This window comes from Pseudopipra pipra, chromosome 1, assembly GCF_036250125.1.
Source record: "Pseudopipra pipra isolate bDixPip1 chromosome 1, bDixPip1.hap1, whole genome shotgun sequence".
Taxonomy (NCBI): domain Eukaryota; kingdom Metazoa; phylum Chordata; class Aves; order Passeriformes; family Pipridae; genus Pseudopipra; species Pseudopipra pipra.
The window spans coordinates 71,113,057-71,138,262 of NC_087549.1; the positions used below are offsets into that span (position 1 = coordinate 71,113,057).

The 25,206-nt window shown below is 38.2% G+C and overlaps 1 protein-coding gene across 1 annotated transcript in view; it reads right to left on the reverse strand.

Annotated features, from left to right (window-relative positions):
* Positions 1-15,651, reverse strand: part of VWC2 (von Willebrand factor C domain containing 2) — an 80,655-nt gene extending 65,004 nt beyond the window's left edge. The window contains exon 1 of the mRNA XM_064660745.1: positions 15,632-15,651. The gene's annotated coding sequence lies outside the window, so the exon portion shown is untranslated. The remainder of the gene's footprint in view (positions 1-15,631) is intronic.
* Positions 15,652-25,206: the final 9,555 nt, after the last annotated feature.

Consider the following 25,206-nt stretch of genomic DNA (forward strand, 5'->3'; position numbering starts at 1 on the left):
AGTTGAAGTACATATTACTCTAACAAATCGTGTATTTGAAAGGCTCAATTATAAATAAGCAGTTTAAACAACTCTTAAAAGAAAGGAAAAAATAATAAAAGCAAGCCTCCATAACTATTTTTAAACTAGGTTAGCTTTTATCTTTTTTATTTTTACTTATTTCTTCTGTTTTCTTTATGCCGCTTGTCAAAGGACACTGAAGATGTTTTACAGTTCCCTTTTTTTCACTTATCTGATGCCTCTTTAGTTGACTGATAAGTAATTATTGAAGAAATATTACACAGTATTACACAAGCTGTAGTTACAGTTGTCTTCATTAATTATTTTTAAATTATTTAGTTTTTCACAAATGCTGATATAACATTTTTTTTCCTTTGCATGTGTGAAAACAAAACTTAAAAAACCTTCTGTCATTTAGAGTTTAGGATCTTCAGTACAAGGACTCTCTTTACACTTCTGTAAATCACAGTTTGCATGCTGGGAAATAAAAAATGATTTTTAAGTTTTGCTTATTCCTTGTAATACAAAAAAAGATCTCTGTAGACCAAGGGGAGATTTGAACTTTAGAAGTCATAACGTTGTGAAACATCTTTTAAAACATATATTTGCTGCTACTGATTTATGTTCTAGGAACTCCCCCTTTAGCTTATGATTTGTCTTATTATTAAGCAAAATATAAATATAATGCTGTGCTGCTTTTGACTTCTGGGTGGAGTCAATTTTCTTCACAGTAGCTGCTATGGGACTGTGTTTTGGATTTGTGCTGAAAACAGTGTTGATTATTCAGGGAAGTTTTCCTCCTAGCTGAGCAACGCTTACACAGAGCCAAGACCTTTTCTAGTCCTAACCCCACCCCGCCAGTGAGGAGGCATGGGGTGCACAAGAAGTTGGGAGGGGACACAGTCGGGTCAGCTGATCCCAACTGACCCAAGGGATATTCCATTTTATATGGCATCATGCTCAGCATGTAAAGCTGGGAGAAGAATAAGGTAGGGAGAGGATTTGGAGTGATGACATTTGTCTTCCTCAGTCACCATTATGTGATGGAGTCCTGCTTTTCTGGGGACAGCTGAACACCTGCCTGCCCACTGGAAGTGGTGAATCAAGTCCTTGTTTTGCTTTGCTTGTGCATGCTGCTTTTGCTTTACCTATTGAACTGTCTTTATCTCAACCCATGAGTTTTATCATTTTTACTCTTCTGATTCTTTTCCTCATCCCACCAGGGAAGAGTGAACAAGTGACTGTGTGGGGTTGAACTGACATCTGGAGGTAAATCACGACAAATAGAAATAAAATACTTAATTTAATGTAAAATATCCTAATTAAAGGTATCCATAATGACACTTGTTTCAAAATGTTGGAAAGAAGACTGGGTTTGTTAAAAATAACTCTGAAATAACTCTCTCTTTGACAAGATCAATTTCTCTGTCCTGCAAGCTCTGCAGAGACTCTGATGGACATATTTACCACAGTAACCATTTCCTTCTAGCTCCATGAAAGAGAGAGGGAAGTACAGGTTGCTTTTTTGTATATGAGATGTCTACAATTTCTACCACTTTTAATCACTTTTCTATTCTTACATGCCTGTGGCATCTCTAATGGTGGTTTTGCTAGAAAAATGTTATTACCATCTTAATCATAACGAATAATACTAAAAAGTGCACAGTGAAACCTTTGGAGAGTGAGGAGGATTCAATTCAGGACTTGTACATATGGGCTCATTCTGAGGAAAAAATAATTTTCTATTCACAATGCAGTATTTTGCGTTTGTAATTACAGGACATGAGAGACATTCATAAATGAATTTTGGTGCCCCTATTTTACTACAATTTCAGTAGCCTGGTGAAAATGGATGTTAATCACAGCTTACCAGGTTTTTTGATATTTGTGCCTTTTTGCTCAAAAAGAGGTAAGAAAACATTTTTGCAGGTACATAGACATGGACATGCACAAATAACATGAAACATTTAAATACACAATCTTTTGTGTAAACAAGTCTTAATACTACACCTTGCTCTTCCCTTTTGCAAAGCCAAGGGATGGACTACCAATTTGTTTAGTTTGTCATTGTGATGGAAAAGTGAACAAAGTATTTCTTAAGCTTGTGTTTAGCTCTCTTCACATAGAATCTGAAATTCAGTTGAAAGTACAGATCGGTATTACTTTCTCTTTTATTACTTATAATTACATTTGTGTTTTATATATTTATAATATTTAAGTTCCTCTAGATACATTTTTGCTTACATTAAAATTTTTTAATAAAGGTGATATCAACTATCAAAAGATTTATTAAAAAAATTTGGTTCCTGTGTTGTTCTGCATTTTAAGTTAATAGATCTCATCCTTCCACTGCTCTTTAATATTACTGAAGAAAAAACAACCCCATAAAACCAAAACCCCAGTATTGATCTCTCTTCAGTTCTCACAGGATTTCTTCACTTTTATTGTATTAAAAATTAACCTAAACTTAATGAATAAATGGAATTGAAGAAGAAAAATTCTTGTGTACCTTACAGGAAGATAGGGAAAAGTAAAAGTTATTATTGGCAAAATTGATTCAGCACTATAATTCACAGCAATATTTACTTTCATCCTCTAACTTTCTTTAAAACTTCAATAACAGAAATTGTACTGTTTAGTATTTGTTTTCCTTTAAATTATTTGAAAAACAACATATGTATGTGAAATAAAAGTGTTTTAAACCACATTGTTCTTATTCAAATACCTTGTTAATGTTATTAGTGTGGAGTAAAAACATTTATTGTATGGTTGATAATTATAAACTCTTGTCTTCTACAAAGACAACTCCTTAAAAAATAGTAAAATTAAGTTTGCTACGTCAAGAATGGAAAGGTAAGGAATTCACAGTATCTGTGTAAAAGCCTGTCTTCTTCCCACAATTTATAGAATTAGAGTATAATCCCCAGGCATCTGATCCTGTAATATTAAAAACAAAAAACCCAGACCAAAACCAACTGTCTGCAGACTCAGAGAACCATCTTGCCTCTTAAGAGATATTCTTCAAAAGTTGGTGAGCATAAACCCCTAGATAGAAAGCCCTTAGAGATATGCTCTCCAGAACACATCTTCAAACTTTTCCTATTCTTTACTTTCTTTTTCTCTCATTATTACTATCCAGTTGGTAAAAATTGAAGCTTTTGCAATGACACTTCCTGCATAATGCATGCACATCTGATCCTGCAGCCCTCCCTACTTTTTGAACCTGCTGGCTAAGTTCAACCAAACTTGATGAAGGAATTGAATTCTGAAAGTTTCACAGAAAGAGGTGGATGAATAGTGAAGAGCAACCTCATAGTTGTCCCTGAAGATGTGCCGTGACCTCGTACCTTATTAACCACCAGTGACTCTGCATGAGATAGTACTCATATAAGTGCCCAGGCTACACTAGGCTTGTAGAGTGGGGGTAACAGATTAAAAAAAGCACCGATATATAAGAAAATTCTGCTAATTGTGATGTTCGAATGCTTTTGCTTTCCTGTCATTACCCTTCCCTACACTACTGTAGAAGTCCCTATCCCCCTTATCAGGTGCCTGTGATACAGTACCAGGTAAATGATGTATTATTTTGTTTGTCTTCTTAAAATAAAGGCCCGGTGAGGCCTTTAAAATAATTCATATACGTTTGATAGAGTCATCATTTTAAAAACTGAGCAAATTATGATTTGTAACATATTGAAAGTTTCATGAATTACAGAATCCCAAGTGGTCTGTCTTTAGATCTAATTACTGGAGATGATTACATTCAGGACCTTCTGCAATCACAGAGGCTGATGATAGAGTTTTCTCTCTAATGAAAAAGTTACGTGGCTCAGAAATCATGATTTAGGTTTCAGGCTGTCAGAGCAGAGCAAAAAAAGTCAGAGTAGACAATCTTCAGGCTAGAACTTCCGTTGGGAAACAGAGAAGGATTATTTTGCTGTGTTTGCACACAGGACCGAGACACCACAGATGCAACTGGGGGCCCACTGCACAAATTGGCTGGTATCCCTAGAGATGCATATCCTTCAGTGACCAGGAAAGAAGGGAAAGGAGAGCAGAAACGAGTTGCCTGAAGTCATACAGAAGGTCAGTCACTGGACTGAGAAGTTTGTGTAAACCTCATGATTCTCTCTCACCTTCTCTTTTCAATGCACCATTTACTAGTCCGTGTTGACTCTATTCTCTAGTAGAATATTGGCTGCACTGTTGCATAGCTGGCATACTAAGTCCCTCATATATGTACAAAAATTTAGGTGTTCATTTGTGCAAAACACTTGGAGCCTTGTTCGCTTGTTACCACCAAGTCTTGATGTACTGATGTCCTTAGGTTGACAGTAGCAAGCAGGGTACTCAAGCACCATGGTACAAGGTTTAACATGAAAAAAATAGAGGTATTCTGTAATTGTGATAACAAATGCCAGCTGGTCATGCCAGTTGAGTTTACTGTTTGTTGGAAGAAGAGAAGAGGGAACAACTCAATGTCCCTTGCTACTCACAGTACTAGTTGAGAGTTATTACAGAGAGGGCCTAGTAAGTAATTGACTTTTCAGATTAGGTCCTTGCAAAATCAATGAAGAAAGTGGCAGCCTAGATGCTCACAAAAACTCCCCTGTGACACTAGTGACAGTGAATCAGGGACCAAACACCATACAGAGCTACAAATTTTCTCCCTCTCCTGCCTGAGGACATTTAGCCCCATAGTCCTACCTTCTTTAATCACCAGGCTACTGGCAACTGATGTCTCACTTAATACTGTTTTGCTTTATATGTAGGAAATATTTTCTTGGAGAGGAGACCAAGACTCAGTCTTCACCACTGTCAACGCAAACAACTTCAGCAAGAAAAGGTAAGCAAACCTTACCTAATGCTGGTCTACAGCTTTGCTCAGAGCTTAGAAGCAGATTGGATTCAAGCTGTGATCTTAGAGGTCTTTTCCAAACTTTATGATTCTATGTGTTTTCTTCTAATAGGTCTATGAAATCTAACCATAACCAGAACATATTCTCTAAACACGACCCAAATAAACAGGGCCCTGTGCCCTAAGGTGTCAGTCCCTACTGCTGCAAAGCCTGTTCTTCTGCTTGGTTTTAGAACAAAAACTATAGACCAAGAACTGACAAAAACTCTGGCTAAAAAAAAGAAAAAAAAGAGAAGTTGCATCTTGCTCTAAGGTAAAATGGTTGTTGGAGACATATAAGGATATTAAATTGAATCAGCCATAAATTGGTTTGCCTGAATCAACCATCCTTATCTTGGTAATCCTCACAGTGTTAAACTCTTGCCTTCAAAGGCTTTCAAAATGCATCCTGCCTTCTACCATTATTAAAATTAAAGCAGATTTAACATGATTACTGTTTCCTAAAGCAGATCCAGGCTGCTGAACCAATGTGGTAATTTCATAGGAAGCTAAAAGCTATACCTCAGCTTCTCCCTAAGAGTAGCAGCAGCAGTACTGAAGAAGAAAAATCAGTGTATCTGGTACCTTCAAGTCTCAGGAAGGACTTGGCTAGCTAGGACTTTTCACAGTCCTAACTGGCCAAGCAAATGACTACAATAACAAGGAGCTTGTTTGTCAAAGGTCCTCAGTCTACTCAATCCTCAGAGTGACAGCCTGCTCGTTTCACCAGCTGTTTGATTTCTGAAACTTAGGCAATTACAATTCTTTTTGCCTCATGTCACCTTTTGCCTTCCTTTTCTTACAAGGTTTCACTTAAATTTCTTTTTACAACAGATTCAAAAACAAGTATTTATGTGCACATTTACAGTTTTCATGTACAATTGGAAGGAATTCTTGATGTTTTATTCAAAAAAGTAGCTTCTGTTTTACACCAGTAACTTCCACATAAAAAACATTCAAAGAATTGGGAACCTAAGTAATTCCCTAGTGCTAAAGCTATCATACCATTCATATTGTGCCTTATACTCTGTTTGAGTTTAATTTTCCTTCAGTATCTGTTGGAAATCAATCACTTCCAATTGTGAGGGTTGTTTTGTTTTGTTTGGTTTGGGGCTTGTGTTTTTTGGTTGGTTGTGTTTTTAAATTAAGGAGAGTAACGATTGATATGAGTTGTAGCCACAATAGTAGATGCCCTTGCCACTACTCCATCAAACACTGGCTCGGGCCTTTGGAGAGATCCTTACATAGCAGCTTGCAACCACCCTAAGCAGTCATATTTCTCTCTGTAAATTAAATTTCTTTAAAAAGTCTCATTTTATCCTGAGGCTGAAATTCTGTTCCAGTAAATTCTGATCTACAGAGACATCTACTTCCCATTGAAGCTGATGAGAGCTGCAGGTGACCGGTGCCTCTATAGCTCAGACCCCTAGGCTGGATTTCTCCCAGAGTATGAATATGTTATTAATAAGAGCTAGCTATCTTTAGCTAAAAGCCTGGTGAAAAACACTGTTATGCTTTTCACAAAAGTGAGATGGTTGATTACGGCACAAACTTCCAGCTCTCCTTCTCAAAAGTTTTTGCTTGAGTTTATTTTAAAATTATTTTTTTTTTCAAGCGAAGCCTTAAGTAAGAAGTAAACATAGGAACAGGCTATCAGAACTTTTCTACTTTTTCAATTGAACAGAACTGAATGAGATAAGGGGAAAAAAAACCCCAAAACAAACCTTCTTCAATCTCCAATGCTTTTTTTCTCAGTTGGGATTAATTTTTCTTTAGAAAAATAGAGGTTATAACTGGTTTTGGAAAAAGAAAATATCAAGCACACCTGAGGTTTTAAACAAACAGTTTCTGCTGTTAAACAAATCCATGGTGAATTGTAGATGGAAGAAAAATCCCTGAAGCAGAGGCAAATAATCCAGTAGTAGTTCACCGGATCTGTATCTAGGCTCTTGCTTTGGTACTAATGGGATTTCTTTGATAGGTTGACTCAGGCTTTTGATAGAAGCAAGATTTAGTGAGAATATGTTCACAGCTTCCTTTGCTGCCGTAGCTCATATACTTAGTTTCCAGGTTTCGTGTTTACATTGCTTTTTAGAGTCTCTGCACAGATCACAACTGTAATTTAATTTCTGTGCTCTTTTGTGCTGCAGTGTTCAGATTATCCAAGAAAGAGCATCTCTGCTTTGACGTGTACCTGACAGAGATTAATTTGCCAGGAAGTTGGGTTCAAACTAAAGAATAACTTTTTTCCCTTATTCTTAGCAACTCAAGATTACCAAACACACCATAGGATAAAAGAAGATGTGTGGATATATATGTTACTCTTTTTACTTGCCAGCTGGTGGCTGGATGATCAAGAGTTATTGAATTATTAGAAATGTTTTCTTATTTGGCTGTTGAACTATGGAAAATGGGTTCCCCAATTCTTCTTTATCTTAAATAGAGGTTTCAGTAGGTGATTCAGGAAGAAACCTGCATCACATAATCCATTAAGTTCTTGTCTAGGGGAGAGAAATTGAGTGTCATGCTGGTGTGAGGACCCCTCAGTTCCCAGGGTTAATTGATACAATTGCTGAAAAGGACTGTCAAAGCCAAACAGTCAATTATATCAAGCCTGCAGGAGCCTGATGACAAGCCTCAGGTCAAATCTCCCAGCACAGATACATGCCATATTTTGTCAACTGCGTTGATGCTGCATCAAGGAAAGAAGTAGTAATGCCAGCAAAGCTGGAGTGCTTTGCCCAACTTCCTGGAGCATCACAACTTGGATTTTTCATACTCAGAATAGAACTATCATAAGGAAATAATTAATTATTTCACCTCTAGTGATCTAAGAAGAATTTGGGAAATAGACCTTAAAATATTATCCCAGAATTGCATATTTTAAACATTAGAACAAAACAAAAAACCCCAAACCCCACAAAAACTGAAACAAAAATCCTCTTCTTTCTTCTGATCTCTTCTGTCTTCACACAGTAAAGCCTCACTGGTTTGCTTTCTCTGTTTACAGTTTTGTTTGAGATCATCACAACATGAAAAGTAGAATATGAAAGGATGTGTTCAGGAGGGACAATACATCTGAGAAAGATTTCTGCAGTGTTTCTTTATTGCTGACATATAAAAAGTAAAGTGATTTTCAATTCTTTTTAAGAAATAGTTGGATCGTGATCAAATTAAATAATTCCTATTAAATGTATTCGATGGTGAAGGGCTGAATGACATTCCAGAACATCTGATTTTCATTCCCAAAAGCCATACTTCGATAACACTCTCAGTGCTGCATTTTCATATTGCCCAGACCCGCATCTATAATTTATAGATACCAACATCTCTCTCCAAATCAAGGATTATTTGCTTAGGTGTGGAGAAAGAGATACAAAGATCACCCAATGGGGCTGACTCACTCACAGCTTCTAAGGGCAGTAAAGACTAAACATAAAGATTTCCTGCATCCTGTGCAATTGCCCCAACCCCTATGTAATAGTTATTCTACTACTACCCAAATACCCCATGAAGCAGCTACACTTCCATGACTGCATTCACTCTGACTCAATCAATCAGAACTGTTTGAGAGAAACATCTTGTTAAAAAGTCTCCATCCAGCAGAGTGCAGAACTCGTGTCAGACTTCATTTGTAGCAGAAAAGAATCTCTTCAGTTTCTTGTTTTCACTTCTAGCTCAAGATTGACCTTTTATCCTTCACTGTTCTTCTTTAACTTAGTTGCAATATTGGTTTTATTGAGCTGCTTCAGCAGATTTACTCCTGTGTGTGTATAAAATAAAGTAAGAATAGAATGAATCCTCCCTCTTTTATACCATACACCCTTCTGCACAGTATGCAAAATGTAGGTAACAACCCAAGCGTGCATATATGTTCTTGGTACCGACCATAAGAGGATTATGCAGTGTATTCTATTCCTTGAGTCCTCTCACTGGAGAGTAAAATATTTTAGTTTTGCAAAGGAAATAGAAAGCTAGGCATCTTTTTGGAGCAAAATACATGAGAAGCTCTGGGAGGAAATGAGGCCATAACAGACAAACTAAATGAATTTTTCTTATCTGTTCACTGTGAAAGAATCTTTCTTCACAGGGGTGCATCAGAGGTTGTGTCTTTGTTTCAGAACAAAGTTGATATAAAGTACAGGAAATATTTCTCAGAATTCAGCCAAGAGTTCCAGCCTAATACCTAACTTTAACATCAATGTGCAGTTTCTCTCATCAGCCTTCGTATCAGAAGATTGTAATGTGAACTCTAAGGGTTTCATGGAGTCCCACAGATAGCACTTACCAGAAAAGCCTGACATACTGTGAAAATCTGTAGAAGAAAATCTGACTAATGTACAGGCTAAAACAATACTGAAGAATAAAAGTAGGAGGCATATAAAAAAGTAATATACTATGGGAGAGTCAGGCAGGATATTTATGCCTCACAAATCTGTTAGCATTGTTTGAGGAAACTGAGAAGGGTGTAGATTGATGTGATCCAGCTGATAACAGTAATCTGGAGGGGAGAAGTCTTTTAAAAGTCTTTCCCAAAAGACTTTAACTGCCATGGGTAAAAGGGAAGGCATTTTCATGAACTAATAATGGACTAAAGCATAGGGAAAAAAAAAGGCAATAAAGCATTAGTTTTCACAGTGGAAAGAAATAGATATTTGTGCTGGGATGTGTTCTCTCTATTGCATTCAGAAATGATCTAGAAAAGGGATTGGATAGGAAGAAAGTAGTCAGAAGGGTAAAAACAGAAGCTGATTGAAAGCCATTGGACAGGATGTCTTATAAAGAAAAAAATCACCAATAAAATAGCAGATAAAATTCTGCATCAGTAAAGCAAAGTAAATCATGAGGGAAAAAAAAGAAAAAGAAAAAGAATTCCAGCTAGTCCCTAATCATGAGCTGCAGAGTAACTGCTACCACTTAGGAAACAGATTTTTTAATTATAATAAGTAGATTTAAGACAATATTATCTTGATGCTAATCAAAGAGAGACTAAGATGTTAGGCATTCTTTTGAAAAGTGTAGAGCACTGTCATACCTACAGTTTTGATTCCCATCATCTCCTAATGAATGCAGTTGGCTGAGGAAAGGAACAGAAAAATGTGACAAGGATAAACCAAGAACTCAACCAACAAGGAGAGACTGTATATACCAGGAGTCCTCAACCTATAAAGGAACTTATGAGAACATGGTAGTCCAGAGAGACATGAAGAAGTATCAGCAAAAAAGTCTTTACAACAAATATAAACCATCAGAACAGAGGTCTAAGATTTCTTATTGAATTCTAGGAATTCCAGAAGAATTTAGATATGACATTTGTAGCAGTTAAGTAGTGTTGGCTGTATACCACTTATATTGGCCTTGATGTCTGAGAAATAGAAGATACTTTTAGAATGAAAGTTACCTATTTTTAAAGGGCATCCAAAAGTACTTGTGGATCAGCAATTTTGATATTTCTAACATGAAAATTATATGAGACCATAATAGATACATGATTGTATAAAGAGATGGAAAATGTGTTATAATGAGGAATAAATCATGCCTCACAAATTTCCTAAAATTCTCCAAAAAAAAGTCTATGGAAATATTGGAAAGAATGATCCAGCTAGATAAGTGGACTAAATTGCAGTTTTCCATAAAAATTTAGACAAAGTTCTTCACCAGAAGATACTAAGAAATAACCTAGTGTGATACAGAAGAAAGATCTGCTCATGTGTAGAAAACTAGCTAAAAGGAAGGAAACAGCACAGGCAGACAGGAGTGGCAGCATTCCCTAGGGCCAGATAATTTTTTTTTTCACCATAATATGAGAGATCTGTAGAAGAGGTGAAAAAAGGAGTGACTAAGTTTCATATAATGTGACAAGCAACATTAAAACAAAGGGCAAACAACTGATGGACTCAACATGAGGTATATTATCACTTAGGAAAGACTCCTGAGGCACTGTTAGTAGGTATTCAAAATCTACTCTACAAAACTCACTAGCAGTCAAAAGAAAGAAAAAGAAATGTAAGGAACTGTTAGGATGAAACAGGAAACAAATACAGACTATCATTATGATACAGCATAAATTGATATCCCAAATGTTACTATGGTACCCAAAAGTATCATAAGGACAAAATTGTATTTAGAGTTATTGAATGATTTATATTTCAGATAAAATAAACATCAAAGGCCACAAAAATTTAACAGAGAAATTACTTTTGGGCACAGGGAACAAGGGGAAGCAGAAATCTGTTGGATAACCTGGGCAAATTAAAGGGCTAGGCAATCACCAACCATATGAAGTGCAACAAGGGCAAGTATACTTGGCACGAGACAACCCTGGGTGTACCTACAGACCGGGGAGCAAGAGGCTGGAGAGCAGCGGTACAGAAAGGAACCTGGGAGTCCTGGTCAGTGGCAAGTTGAATATGAGTCAGCAGTGCCCTGGCAGCCACGAGGGCCAACTGTGTCCTGGGGGGGCATCAGGCAAAGCATCATCAGCTGGTTGAGGGAGGGGATTGTTCCACTCTGCTCTGCACTGGAGCAGCCTCACCTTGAATATTGTGTGCAGTTTGGGCATTGCAATATAAGAAAGATATAAAGCTATTGGAGAGCGTCCGAAGGAGGGCAACAAAGATAGTGAAGGGCCTAGAGGGGAAGGTGGCTGAGGTCACTTGGTCTGTTCACCCTGGAGGAGACTGAGGGGAGACCTCATTGCAGTCTTCATCATTCTCACAAGTGGAAGCAGAGGGGCAGAAAATGATCTCTTCACTCTTGTGACCAGTGGCAGTACTTGAGGGAATGGCAGGAAGCTGAGTCAGGGCAGGTTTAGGTTGGATATCAAGAAAAGGTTTTTCACGTAGAGAGTGGTCAGGCACTGGAACAGGCTCCCCAGGGAAGTGGTCACAGCACCAAGCCTGTCTGAGTGCAAGAAGCATTTGGACAACACTTTCAGGCACATGGTGTGATTCTTGGGATGTCCTGTGCAGGGCCAGGATTTGGACTTCGATGATCCTTGTGGGTTCCTTCCAACTCAACATATTGTATGATTCTATGATTCTGTGAACTGTGAAACTATATGAGGAAGGAGTTCAGGGAACAATTTTTCAGCATTTGTTGTGCTATAGAAAGTAGGGGTACCCAATGAAAAGTAAACAAGTTATAATCAAACCAAAACCCCTGATTTTTAATATTATACATACTTAAATGGTGGTTTGTTTTTTTTTTTTTTTTTTGGTCAGAGTATTGACTTCAAAGAAGAGTTAAAATTATGAAAGAAATGTCAAAAACTATTAAATAGGATGGTCCAATGCAACTTCTGGTTTAAAGTGTCTCTAAACTGCAGACTGCCAAGAGCAAGAGTCAACACCATGAAAATTTTATTCCATTTTTGGCCTGTTTTTACACTTTTTCCCTAGCAATCTCTTATATGCTACTATAAGAGAGAATAAAACAAAACTACAAATGGACCTCTGGCAGTTTTGTTAGGTAAACCTATCTTGTGGGTTTGGGGATTACATGTAGCCTCTCATTTGCTATATGTATTTATTTTTAAATTTTATTTATTAACATATTTTCTTCAGTTTTCACAGATTCAATGCAACTGGCTGCCAGTTTAATTTAAAATAAAAAACCAGCAACTTGTCTCTACTTGATATTGCTTCCTTCTCACAACATTGAACTTTAGGATTTTACTCAATTTTTTTACAGAATGATAGCTCTAGACCAACGTTCTCTAAAAGAACACTGGCAACTTATATTAAATAGTTTTAATTCCCTCTAACTATTCCCCATTGTCCAACACATTTTCTGAGATCCCAGAAAACACCATTTCTTTTCTCATTGATTTTTTCTTTAGTATAAAACAAAGCATTGATTTTCTCCCTTCTGTCTTGTGTTTCTAATGATACGTAAATTAACATGGTTCGTTCGTATGCCACCTTACCAGGACTCCTTGTCACACCAGCATCACCAATAATAGAATGTAGGACCCTCCACTTAATCAGCAACCTGATAAATGCTGCAACAGTTGGCAAGAGCAATGGTTGGATTTGTATTCCTCTGTGCCCTTGGGCAAGACACTTAATCTAGCCTACCTTTTAATTCTATGAGTACAGCACAGGGAAACTGTTTATCTATCCCATACATGTTTGAGGATGATTCAGATCCATTAGTGAATGTTACATGTACTCAAATACCTCTCGCAGAGGCACAATACACAGTCCCATTATTTGGATTCAGAAGAATGAACATATCACAGTTTCACTGGCACAACCTGTCTCGTCACTGCAGTAATCAATATGTTCTTGAAGCTGTACTATTCATCCTCTCTGGCACTTTGCAGGAGCTATTCATCACTAAATAAAATTTGATTTTACAGAATAAGCATGATTCTTAAACTCTTGAAAAGAATTTGTTACCACCTGTTTTGCTTCTTACAAATTTCTTGCAGGTTCCTTGCTCTGTAATAGCTGTTAAATAGACCAACATTGCCATTATGCCTTGCAGAATTGTTAGATATACTGATGTAATGCCTCTTTGCCTAACATTTCTGTGACTCCCCAAAACAAAGTAATGCTTAACTAGCATTTATTCAATTGCTCCATTGTCTTTACCTCTTGAGGCACCTTGGGGTTTTTGAAGGGGTTTTTGTTTGTTTTATTTGGCTTTTTTTCCACTTCCATAATGTAAGGTCATGCTGATGTATTCAGATGCAGAGCAGGCCTAAAGAACACAAATGTGAGGGGTTTTGCAACAGTTGTAAAGAGTACCCATGGCTCGGGCATTTGGCAATAAAATAAGGACCTTTTATATCTCAGGACAATGTTCCTCAGACTAACAACTCAGAACTGAGAGGTGAAAGAGGTGTTCCCAATAATCGAAGTGCTATTTCTTCCAATATACACCTTGCCAAAAGAAAACATCTGAAGAGCTGGATTTACCTCCAGCCAGTGCCAGACCCTGAATGAAGACCTAGGGCTATAGTATTTGTTCATTCAGCACAACGCAAAACCACATAGTAAGCGCACTAAGAAATAGAATCTGTTGACCATGGCATTGGAGATCTCCCATTTAAAAAACTAGTTTCCTTGCTGAAGGAAGACAGGTGTAGAACTACATGGTCTAGTTATAACAGCACTTGGAAATACATCAGCAAACAGGACCTCTGTCAAGCACCTGAAACGGTTACTAAGCAAAATGCCAGGACCAGATTTTACAGACCAGGCTCCAATAGGTAACTTACTTGAAATTGTCTGTTCTTAAAGTTAAATGTTTTTAGAGCTGTTTTTTCCTTATGCTTATGTTGTGCTATTCTACTGTGGCTGATGTTCATAAGCGTAGCGGTGAGAAAAGGATCCCATTTGTATGGATGAGATATGAAGAGAATCAAATGCTCTGTGTGATAGAAGAAAGCTTGCTAATGTATTTCTTTCATTGAATTCTGTGTCAATTCAGAAAGGAAAATATTTAAGTGGGTATAAGTAAACCACATCCAGAAGTCAATGTTCGAAGCAGACTGATCCATTCATGCAAAGTTGCAATGCAACACGTTGTACATCCAGGTAGTAGTTTGTTTGTACTGTTCAAGGACAGCTTTGCCAGTAAAATTGAGCATCAGAAGAAATGAACACCACATAGTAGAAAAATACAGCATAAGTGAATCATTCATACTTGTCAGAATGTGCTGATTGTGTGGATTGTCTCCTGAGCCTGAAATGTGTTCTTAAAGAAATGAAAAGAAGTCTTCAATGCTGCACTCTGATTGACAGACAGCCATTATCTTTTTTTTCCAAGCAATAAAAAAAAAAATGCTTAGAGCTCACTAGCCACAAGTACTTTAATTAAACAACTAATGAAAAAGGGCAGGCCTAAAAGTGAAAGAATCTCACTTACAGGCAAGTGTTGCAGAGAGATGTGTGATCTTCAGGGATACCTGCCATGCACAAAGGAGTGAGCAGCATGTAGTGAAATTCTTCTCGGGATGAGAACCATCCAATTGGAAAACTGTTTATTTTTTGAATTGCTTATGGCTGATACTGAACTGGGAAACTTTTACAGACCTCTTAATTTTTCATGAGTTTCTTTTTTTTCAAACCCATGAAAAAAAAAACTATTGATAAACTGTTGTGAAACAGTTTGGAGATTAAATAAACCACCATTCACATAAACCATCACTAACATTAACTGGTCTCTTTAATTATAGTGCTAGAAAAGATAGTAGGGACTCAACTGGCACCAAAAGTGTAACAGCCTTCACATTTTGCACACCTCAGGTTCACCCAGTCAGAAGCACAGGGGGAGCCGTGTAGTGACATGTTGATCTGTTATGCAGATTAAAAAGATTTTTCCATATTAGTCTTAAATGTTGTACCAAGACTAAATTCCTGTCAATATTTAATTAAAGGCAAGCCGTATATGACTGCTTCGTTAATGGGCCATGAAGCACCTCTTACAAGTGACTCTGGCTGCTGTGCATAAGCCTTACATTTCAAATGTTTGTAGCTACATAGAAAGCAGCTGTGTTGATGGAAATCTCTCAGCTATAAGCAGTGAAACTGTTTGAAAATATACCACCTTGTGCCTGCAATGAACAAAGAAACAGATCTTTACCTGTTTGCAGTAGCAAATAAACCATATCTCAGGATAGTAGTGTATAACCTAGGTAGAGAGTTGTGGGTATAATATTACAATGACAGAGGAAAAAATGCAGATGAGTAAAGAAAATAATATTCCACATGTCAGCAAGCTTACCTAGGGAAGTCTCAGTCCTGGGAGTGGAGGCGGTTCAGGCTAAGTGATCTCCTCTGATCTCTCCCAAGCAAGAAGAGTTTTCCCCATTCATACTATGGGTAAACAACACACAATCACAAATTCAGTCTGTTTAAAATTGAAAACAGTCAATTCATTTAAAATGAATGAAATCCACTTGGAACAAACTTCTCAGGCTAAAGTGAGAGAATGATGTAACAGAGAGAAAGGATCAGATTAACATGGTAGAGCTTAGTAATAAAGTGAGGAAGCCAGCTGCTGGGAAGGCAGCCTGTGAAAAAGGAAAGGATCAACACTTTTTCATCTGAAGAAAAAAAAAAAAAAGTTATGTAACACACTGCAGCAGTTTTGATTTTTTCCTCTTCCTGGCCAGAAAATCTCTATGGGGAGAAAAAAAAAAAAAATCATAGTGAGCTTCATTCTGCTGTCCACAGGTAGGCAGACCAACAGGGCTCTGAAACTGAGATCAGGTCATTAAAATAAGGCATAAATACTTGTGCATTTCAGTCTGGCTTGGAGGCTGGGAATGTTTGAAGTCCATTCACCTCCCTGAGGCTGTCCCATCTAAACCAGATTCACCCTAAAACTCTCTATAATCTTTGATACCTGTCTCTCAAGTCCTGCAATTATCATTTCCACGTTTAAGCTTGCAAGAAGTACTCAAAGAGCAATTTCATGACTGCTGTCTGCTGTGCATGGTCAGAAAAGTCCCCCTGTTGCTATTGTCAGGGACTTTTGAACATCTTCATACCTTTTTTCACTTTGATTTTGTGTAAAGAGGTCAGAGCAAAGCTGCAGATTAGCATGGGAGTTCTAACAGAATGGTGTCTCCTTGAATTAGGTAGAGTGCATGTATTTGCATTAATGTTCAGTATAAAAGGCACACATCTTGCTATGTGAATGTGTTTGCAAAATCAAATAACTTCCATCTGACTGACAAACTCTATCCCAAAGAAAGTGCTCTGAATAATCCATTACATAAAAGGAAACAAAAGTGAAGCATATAAAAAGCAATGTAGTTAAAGCTTGTTCATTTAACAGACATTGGAACAAGAGCAGACATCTAATACTCTAGCTTTATATCCAGGCAAAGGCATTTGTGCTTTAATGGCAGTAAACAATTTCGGGATGCTTTTGAAATGTCATTGATCTTGGTTTGTAGTCCTCAGAACTGCAGCTGTCTTTTACTGCCTAGCTGGTGCTGGGAACTTGACTTAATTCATTTACATTTTCATTTCAGGTGCCCACCCTGCAAATTCACTGGGTAGAAATTGTGTTCTATGCGTGGAACAAGAAGTTACAGCCATTTGAAGGCTTGAAGCAGACTAACCAAGTACTAAGTATTTTCCTCCAATACTGGGGTCAAAAATTTGCATAATAGTGGGACTTATCAGTTATTGAGTTTTAGCTTAATGACAATGGATTTTACAATACAGTACTTCCCACTTATGGTAACCTTAGAAGTCCCTTGGGAGGAAATGCTTATTTTCCTGATGTTTGTGATGAGTTTTCAGTCAGAGAGTTTGGAAGAAAAGCAGAAATGAAATAATTACCAAAGTTAATTTAGGTAGACAATAATTTTATTCTCTCTTATTATTTGAAGACTTCTGCTCTCTTAATACAGCATGCAACAGCAGGGCTAGTGATCTTTAATGGATGGTCTGATCTATACTTATTGCAGCAAAAACAAAGCTCCCCTTCACTTCTGCAGTGCACAGGCACATGAAGTAATACTACTTTCTTTACTTAACTTGCTAAAATTTCTAGCTATCAAGTAGAAAATCCCTGGATTTTCAATTGTTTGTCTATACTTCTTGCCTTCTGAAGTCTGAAAATATAACAATTTCAGCCACTGGTGGGTGAGAGGTGGAAAGGCAAGTATTTTCTTATGCTAAAAACAAAAATTGTGCCCTTTTTTTGATCAGTGTCACAGACAAATTGTGGCTTGAAGCCACAATTGTGGCCTCATAAAAGTGAACATTTTTATTTCTACCGAAGACCATTTTTTGCCTTGAGAATTAGGAGTTTGTGAGAATTGCTTGCTAATGTTGCACAACAAATCAATAGAGCATCTTCTGCAGCACATTTTGAAAGCATACGGCTAGCTATGACTTCCAAAAAGATGATGATGGTTTTTAGTACCCAAATCCAAGTGCAGTCTTCCCAAATGGAATATCCAACTCCTTCAGCTTTTTTTGAAGGTACTCTTCCCATGCTAGACTTGCCTGTGTTCTGTGCTGCTCCTCTGCTCATTACAGCTGACATAGCCCAAGAATAAGAATTGGATTTTTCAAAGCCATATGCTCATTTCCTGAAATCTCAGGGAAATGGGAGGACTTGGGGACTGTGTGTGCAAACCAAAACAATGTTGGTCTCCTCCCCATGTCCAAAAAAACCCCCAAACAGCCCAGCACTTCAGGCCGTATGCAGCATATGAGTTGGCATATAATCTTGCTTGGCAAGATTTCTATGGATGCTACCTAAAATAAAACTGAAAAAACAAGCACAGCCTCAGCAGGCAAAGTCTTACACACAGTCTGGTTGCACAATCTGCTGTAGAGGAATATATACCCCAAAGAAATTCTTAAACATGTATTCACTTTCAGCGTTTTTCAGTTCATCTTCCTCTCTGAAACAGAAATTAACCCTGTGTAATCTTGTTCTCTACAGAGAAATTAATCTAGATTTGCTTTTACTCCCCCCCTCCCCAGGAAATTTGCCACACAAAACCTGCAGAAGGATAGCAAAGGAAGCCTTGCTTTGTGGAAAACATTGCTCTCCTGATGTCTAGCCAAAGGTTTGTTAAACTGAAGCACTGACAACTTATTTTGCTTGTCAGCAGGGCTCTGAAGTCACTGATGGAGAAGCTGTGTTTACCTCTTTTTGCTCTGCTGGGCAGAGCACTGCTCTGTGGTGTAGTTCACACAGCTTTTGGTGTAGAGTGCATCTCCCTCTTCCTGCATGTTGCAGGACAGCCTGGCTGCAATGTGTGGCAGAGACCTAAATTTCTCCTCTGCTGTCATCACAGCTGGGTTATCAGACTTGCTCTTCCAGGAATCCCAGTTTGTCTTTATATTTTTAGTTTATCTTTGGTACTAAACAGGCAGACTGGCCAGCATCTCCACAGTGGTCCCTGAGGAGCTGAAAGGTGCCAACAATTTCCTCGTGTGTCTTGGGCCTAGAGGAGCAGAGAAAAGCACTGCTTAGCTCCTGGCTCCCAGCATAGCAAAGAACATGCACAATGAAATCAGAAGACGTGCTTATATAGGGCACATGCAAAAATTCAGTTAACGAAAACACCGTAAGAAGCAAAGTTTTGCCTTTTTTATACAAGGAAAGAAAAAAAATTTTTTTGTAAAAAAATTTACCTTTTCCTTCTCGTAAATCAAAACTTGATCTAATCTGTATGGGTCTTAGTCTAGAGAGAAGTCCTGCCCTCTAGAAAATGTGGCTGTTATCGTTTACTTTGGCTGAACACCAGGTATCCACTGGGCCTGCGCCCAAGTCCCTCCAGAGGAAGAGCGGGGGAGGAAAGGAAAAAAATTACTAGAATCAGAACTGCTAAGAATTTATATTACACGAAGATAGGAAAGACTATAAGCAATATGTATACAAAGAAGAGCTAAAAATAAAGATACTTTCCAAACAACCAATGCTTTCTTCCTGAAACCACCTCGCTTCACAACCGGAAGAGAAAAAAAAGTTGATTTCTTTCCCCTCTGTGTCTTTTAAGGAGTAAATTCTACACCCTATCAGAACTGTTAGTAAAATTACAGGTATCCCCACAAGAACTGGCCAAATTGCCATGTTTTTGTTATATGTTCCTGACTTAGCGAAAACAAACAGATAAGTGAGGCAGTTGTTTTATAAACAATTTTTCTTGGCAGTTTTTCCAGCTGTTTGAATAGCTGGGCTGACATAACATGGTATGGAATATCTTATTGGCAGAATACACATCAAATGACTTATCCTCTTTCTGTTTTTCCCTCTCAGGGAGTATAGCAAACCCATTACAGTGGCTCATTTGGCCAGGGTAAATTAGGCACAAGATGATTTGCATTCTCCAAGTGCTGAAATGCTTTGGCCTCCATTTCACGTAACTAGAATATTCTCTCATGTTTGGAAAACCAAATGCTATGTTTTGCTCTTGTTTGTGCTTTCAAATTTAATATGCTCATGCTATTTGAACTGAAAACACTATGTTATTCCTGAATTTCCATATTAAAAATCTGCACATATAATAGAGTTTTCTACATACATAAATATTATGAATACATGCATTAGAGACACACATATATAAAATTTTTAAGATTAATTATTAAGATCCTTTCTTTAGTCACACAGAACATTCTTTCTCTAGTGAGTGCTTTTGTGGAAAAAAAAGTTTTGAATAACACAAGTGAATAAATATGTCCCAATTTCAGACTAACGTAAGACTTGAAAATTATTTTATTCAAAACTAGCTACGTTGTAGCTGTATTTATGTATGTAGATTGAGATCTGTGTAATCTGTTTTAGAAAACATTAATTGTGATTGTACCTGTATTCCATCAATTACTATCGGCACACTGAGATAGATGACATTTTAGGTGGTGAAAGTAAGCACACTACAGTTACATTTTTCCCCTGGTACAGCATATGGAAGCAAATCTCTTTCAGGACTTCCCAGTCATATTTCACCCAAATCCAAAAGTTTGTTTAAATTTCCTGGAGACAATGGACTTTGCCCAGTTCTACAGCTTGTGCTCTCAGACTTTACTAGAAATTAGGAATAAAGGATTTCTTGCATCTTGGAAGATGCAAGCTCAGAGTACACATATATTTCCCAACTCTGTTCAGCAGTGTTCAGTATATGAATCATAGAATCATTACCGTTGGAAAAGACCTCTAATATCGAGTCCAGGTGTTACAACACCACTGTGTTCACCACTAAACCATGTCCTCAAGTGCCACATCCACAAGACTGGATCCCTTTCAGGGATGGTGATTCCATCATGGCTACTTCCCAGGGTAGCCTGTTCCAGAGCCTGACCACTCTTTTGGTGGAGAAATTTTTCCTAATATCTAATCTAAACCTCCCCTGGTGCATCTTGAGGCTATGTCCTATACCTTGAACATAGTATTCCTTTAACTGTCCCTGACTTACATTTCCCCTTCCCTTCCACAGATTCTTACAGCTGCTCTTGTGGTTCCCAGGCAATAAAGAAATTACAGCTCTGCATCCAAGGAAGGAAGTTTCCTCTCATGGGACTTCCTACTCAGGAAACACAGCTAGCTGATATTTCTATCATTTCTGTCATTAGACATCCCACATATAGCATGCCTCACTGCAAAGGTGTGTACCATAGGTCTTAGGGTTTAGGAAGGCTTAAGTTGAGACTTAAAAATGCTGATAGTTAGCTAGTCCTGCCTGGTGACCTCAGGGAGCAATTTTGCAAGCATTCAAAAGATGAAAAGGACATTTATAGATGTTTGGTCTGTAACTGTCACTGGGGCGATCTGGTGAAGAACACAAAGCTATCAGTTATATTTTTCTTATTTCTTCATTTTGTGATGGCAGTCATATGAACAAATGGTTGATTCTGCATAGCAATTGTGTGTAATAGAAAAAGATACTGATATTAACTGAGGCCACTGATCTGTTAGTTCACCTGGAGGAAACTGATGAAAGCTCATCATATGTCATTATCTATGGCAGTAGTCAATAGTCATTAAATAGTTTCTAATGGCTATTGACAGAAGGAATACAAAGAGAAGACAAATTCAAACACAATAAGCTATTAATTTTCAAGGGCTATGGTATTATCAAGACCTTTAAGTGAATGACAAAAAATAGCTCTAATTGATAACTCCAAATATATAATACTTTATTTATTTGGAGGCTGAGAAGCTTTATATATACACACTAAAAGGGTAACTCAACACTAAAGACCAAAACAAAGGTGGTGAGTTGCTGCGGGATGCACTGGCATAAGGCTGGCAGGGCTCTGTAATTCTGATCTTTATGCATAAGCCTCAGCTCTTGGGGTATGCAGCTTGGATGCTCTGAGCTGCATGAGCTCTTTTTCTGTCATCCCAGGGCTGTATGTCCTTCTTCACCAGCCCCCACCTTGTTCTGTTCCCTCTCTTGTCATTCTTCCTGAGCTGGAAGTGAGCTGTACTGCCATAACACAGAGCAACCTCTTCACTTGGGCCTAGCCTGCAAGGAATGAGGGAAGGAAAGAGATTGATCCTGATAATGCTGCAAATCAGGGAAGCAAGCCAAGGTTTAAAGCAACAGCTGTCATGGCTGACCTGCCAGCCCAGGGCAACCATCTGTGACTGACCAGCTGCCACATACCCTGAGAACATGAACACAAAAACATGCTTCCCTACTTTTGCTATACTGTCTCTTTCTCTTTTGTGTCTGTTTTGTCAAGTAGGAGAAAATTACTTCTGTTCTCACAGAACTCAAAAAGTCAACAATGCAACTTTCTTTTCAGCTTTATTTTACAGCCTAGGAGGCTGTCTGTCAGACCCTTTGGGCCAAAGGGGCTTGTGTAGGCTTCAGTAGTTGGTCTTGCATTACTCCTCAGCCCAGTTTCAGAATTCACTGTGACTTGATTTTGCTTTTGTTTTTCTTGTGATGTACTTTAAATATTTCCAAAAGGGATATGTGTTTTCTAACATCTTCTGATGGAAAAAGTAAATTGAAAAATTTATACTCAAAGGCTGAGTCTTGTTGATTAATATTTTAGAAAAGCAGGATTTCACAATTTTAGGTCTCTACATCTTGTTTTTTGTCTTTGAAATTAATTCCTAATTAGTTTCTAGAGTGTCAAAGAACAATCTGTTATGGAAAATGCAGCCTCAACTTGCAGAAACACAGGAACTACTTATATGAAAAATAAACCACACCACTTACCATAAACAATTTCAGCAGCAATTAACTTCTTCCCTTAATTAGCAGCAATTAACTTTGCAGTTTGACTTTCAATAGGTAAATGTCTTCTTGCCATTTCATTTCTCTTTTGGCTTGTCTGATGATGTCTGCTGACATGTCTCCATCAACAGGTAATTGCTGCACAGCTACTCAGGAAAGGAGAGTTTCTTGCAAAGTTTTTTGCATTAGTATAAAGGAGATGCAAAACCATAGTATGATGTGTGTGCGGGTAGGAAAGGTACGAAACCTTTGATTTCTTACCTCTAAGCAACTTAGCAGTGTGTTCCACTGGCCTCTTGTGTTCTCCAGGACCACAGTAGTCTGTTCTCCAGACTTCAGGTGCTTTCTGGGAAAACAGTCTCCAGGCCCTTGGGAAAAAGATTAGTCCAGCACTCATACTTTCTTTCTTCTTTAGCAGTAGGGAAGACTGTCCCTGAATGTTGGGACAAAGAGGTGATGGTATTGTGTGTTATTGCACAGAGGCATTGGCCTCACATCATTTCTCCCTTAGTGATACAAGACCAAGGCTGGAGTGCAGGAGGAACTGCTGGCAGTATCTTTCCTGCCAGAAATGGGATCCCCGTTTTACACTTCATGTATATGCCTAACTGTCACAGGAGGAATTCTCAGTAGAAACCTTAGGCAAATGAAGGTTTTCATTATTTTTTTTCAAGCTCAGAATTCCTCTTTCCAGTATCAGAGAACACAGTGATTTCCTTCTCTTTGAAGAGTCAGTTTATCTGGAGTTTTAGGTGAATAGTTTAAAGCAGCTGTGTGGTTGCTCTTCCCTTTTTGGCTAACATCAAGCAGCAACAAGTCCTGCATAGAAGGGTTTGCTGAAGCTCAATAGCACATCACTTTATTTCATGGCTTTTGTTCTTCTTTCCCTCTTTTTTTTTTCCCCCCAATAAGCAGAGATAGTATAAAAAATGTGTGAAGAACTGATATCAGTGTAAACTGTGGGGATTAATATATCTTCACTACTGAAAGTATCCATGAAAACTTTTTTTAAATTTTTTGCTAACAGGTGTGTAGTTAGTGCTTGTGTGCTCTTCTGCAGAAAACATGCTATGCTATCAAAAGAAAATCGAAGGGGTTTGCCAGTTGCCTTGCTCCTCTCCAAATGGTGCCAGCCTTTCTCCTGCTGCTGGTCTCAGGGGACCATACCCACAAGGCAGTGCTGTGTCACACAGGTAGGGTGGCAGACACAAGCATCATCCTCCACCCTCAGAGGTCCTGCCCTATACAGTCTCATCCTCATTTTTCCTCCATTAAGCTCCTTCTCAATCAAAAGGCAGTAGGTGTTTAAGAAGTTAAAGGCCTGCAGTATTATCATGGCTGGGCTTCGCGAACAAAGATTTGGGAAAGGTCTCTACCCACGTTTGTCACAAACACGCTGGTGGCTAAAAAGGCCAATACGAGACAGGCACGTCCGATTGCAAAAGGCACAGCAGAAAGACTCCTTAGGTGGTAAATTCTGCAAGGCACGATTCTTTCTGCGTTGTCTTTTCTCCTCAAGAGTGATCCTGCGTGCTTTCTCAAAGGCATCAGCTGCGTTATAGATGGTGTGTCTCCAGACCTCCCGGTTGGAGGCCAGAGTAGAACAGTTATGATGATCAATATGGCCAAGGCTGAGATGTTGTTTCAGGGAGTCCTTGTATCTCCTCTTTGAGGCTCCTCTCATGCGGCAGCCGGTGGCAAGTTCACCATAAAGCAAGATCTTAGGGAGGCGGTGGTCCTTCATCCTGGAGACGTGCCCTGCCCAGCGTGGCTGTGTTCTCAGCAACATGGCCTCAATGCTTGTGACTGCTGCTTGTTTTAGAACAGACAAGTTAGTCACATAATCTGACCAGTGGATGTTTAGGATTGTACGGAGACAGCGTTGATGGAAGCATTAGGCCTCCAGTATTATTAATGTGGAAAAGCCCATGACACATTCAAAGGAATTCCTCTTGCCTATGGAAATGTTTTATGGCTAGCAGAGAGCAGAGACTGGATTCCCTAGAAATGTAGCCTTCTTGTAGTACCGTTGGTTCAGCCTTTATGCTTCGCAATCATGATTAAATAGAAGTAGAGATCCAGACACTCCAGATCCATTTCTGAAACTTTTATTTGGTTCTAGTATCATTTCAGACTTTGCTTTTTCCAGTGTTTTTATACTACCTGTGGCAAACTGATAAAATAGCTATAAAATGACAACATCTATGTTTGCCAGATAGGACACCAAAGCCATCTAATCTGGTTTTATGGTCAAGAGCTCTTTTGAACTAAAGTTGCCCAAGTAGGGCATCTCTCATGCTGACATCTCCAACAGCTGTACTGAGAGGACCTCACCTGGAGTTAAGACACCTCGATTTTGGTCCAGGCAGATTTGACTGATCCTGACTATTTTTTATCATAGAAGGATTAATGAATTATTTGATAATGATTTTTATGACCAGGACAAAACTTACAGTGTATTAATCACATTATTAATGAAGTTATTGACACAACTTTTAGATGAATTTGATATTAATTACTTATGTTACTTCTTTTTTTCCTGTTCATTGCAAATAAACTATTTCTAGAGGACCATGGTGACTCAGAAGATTCTGCTTTTGGTTTATCTTAATTTTCATATTTTCATAATTCTGGG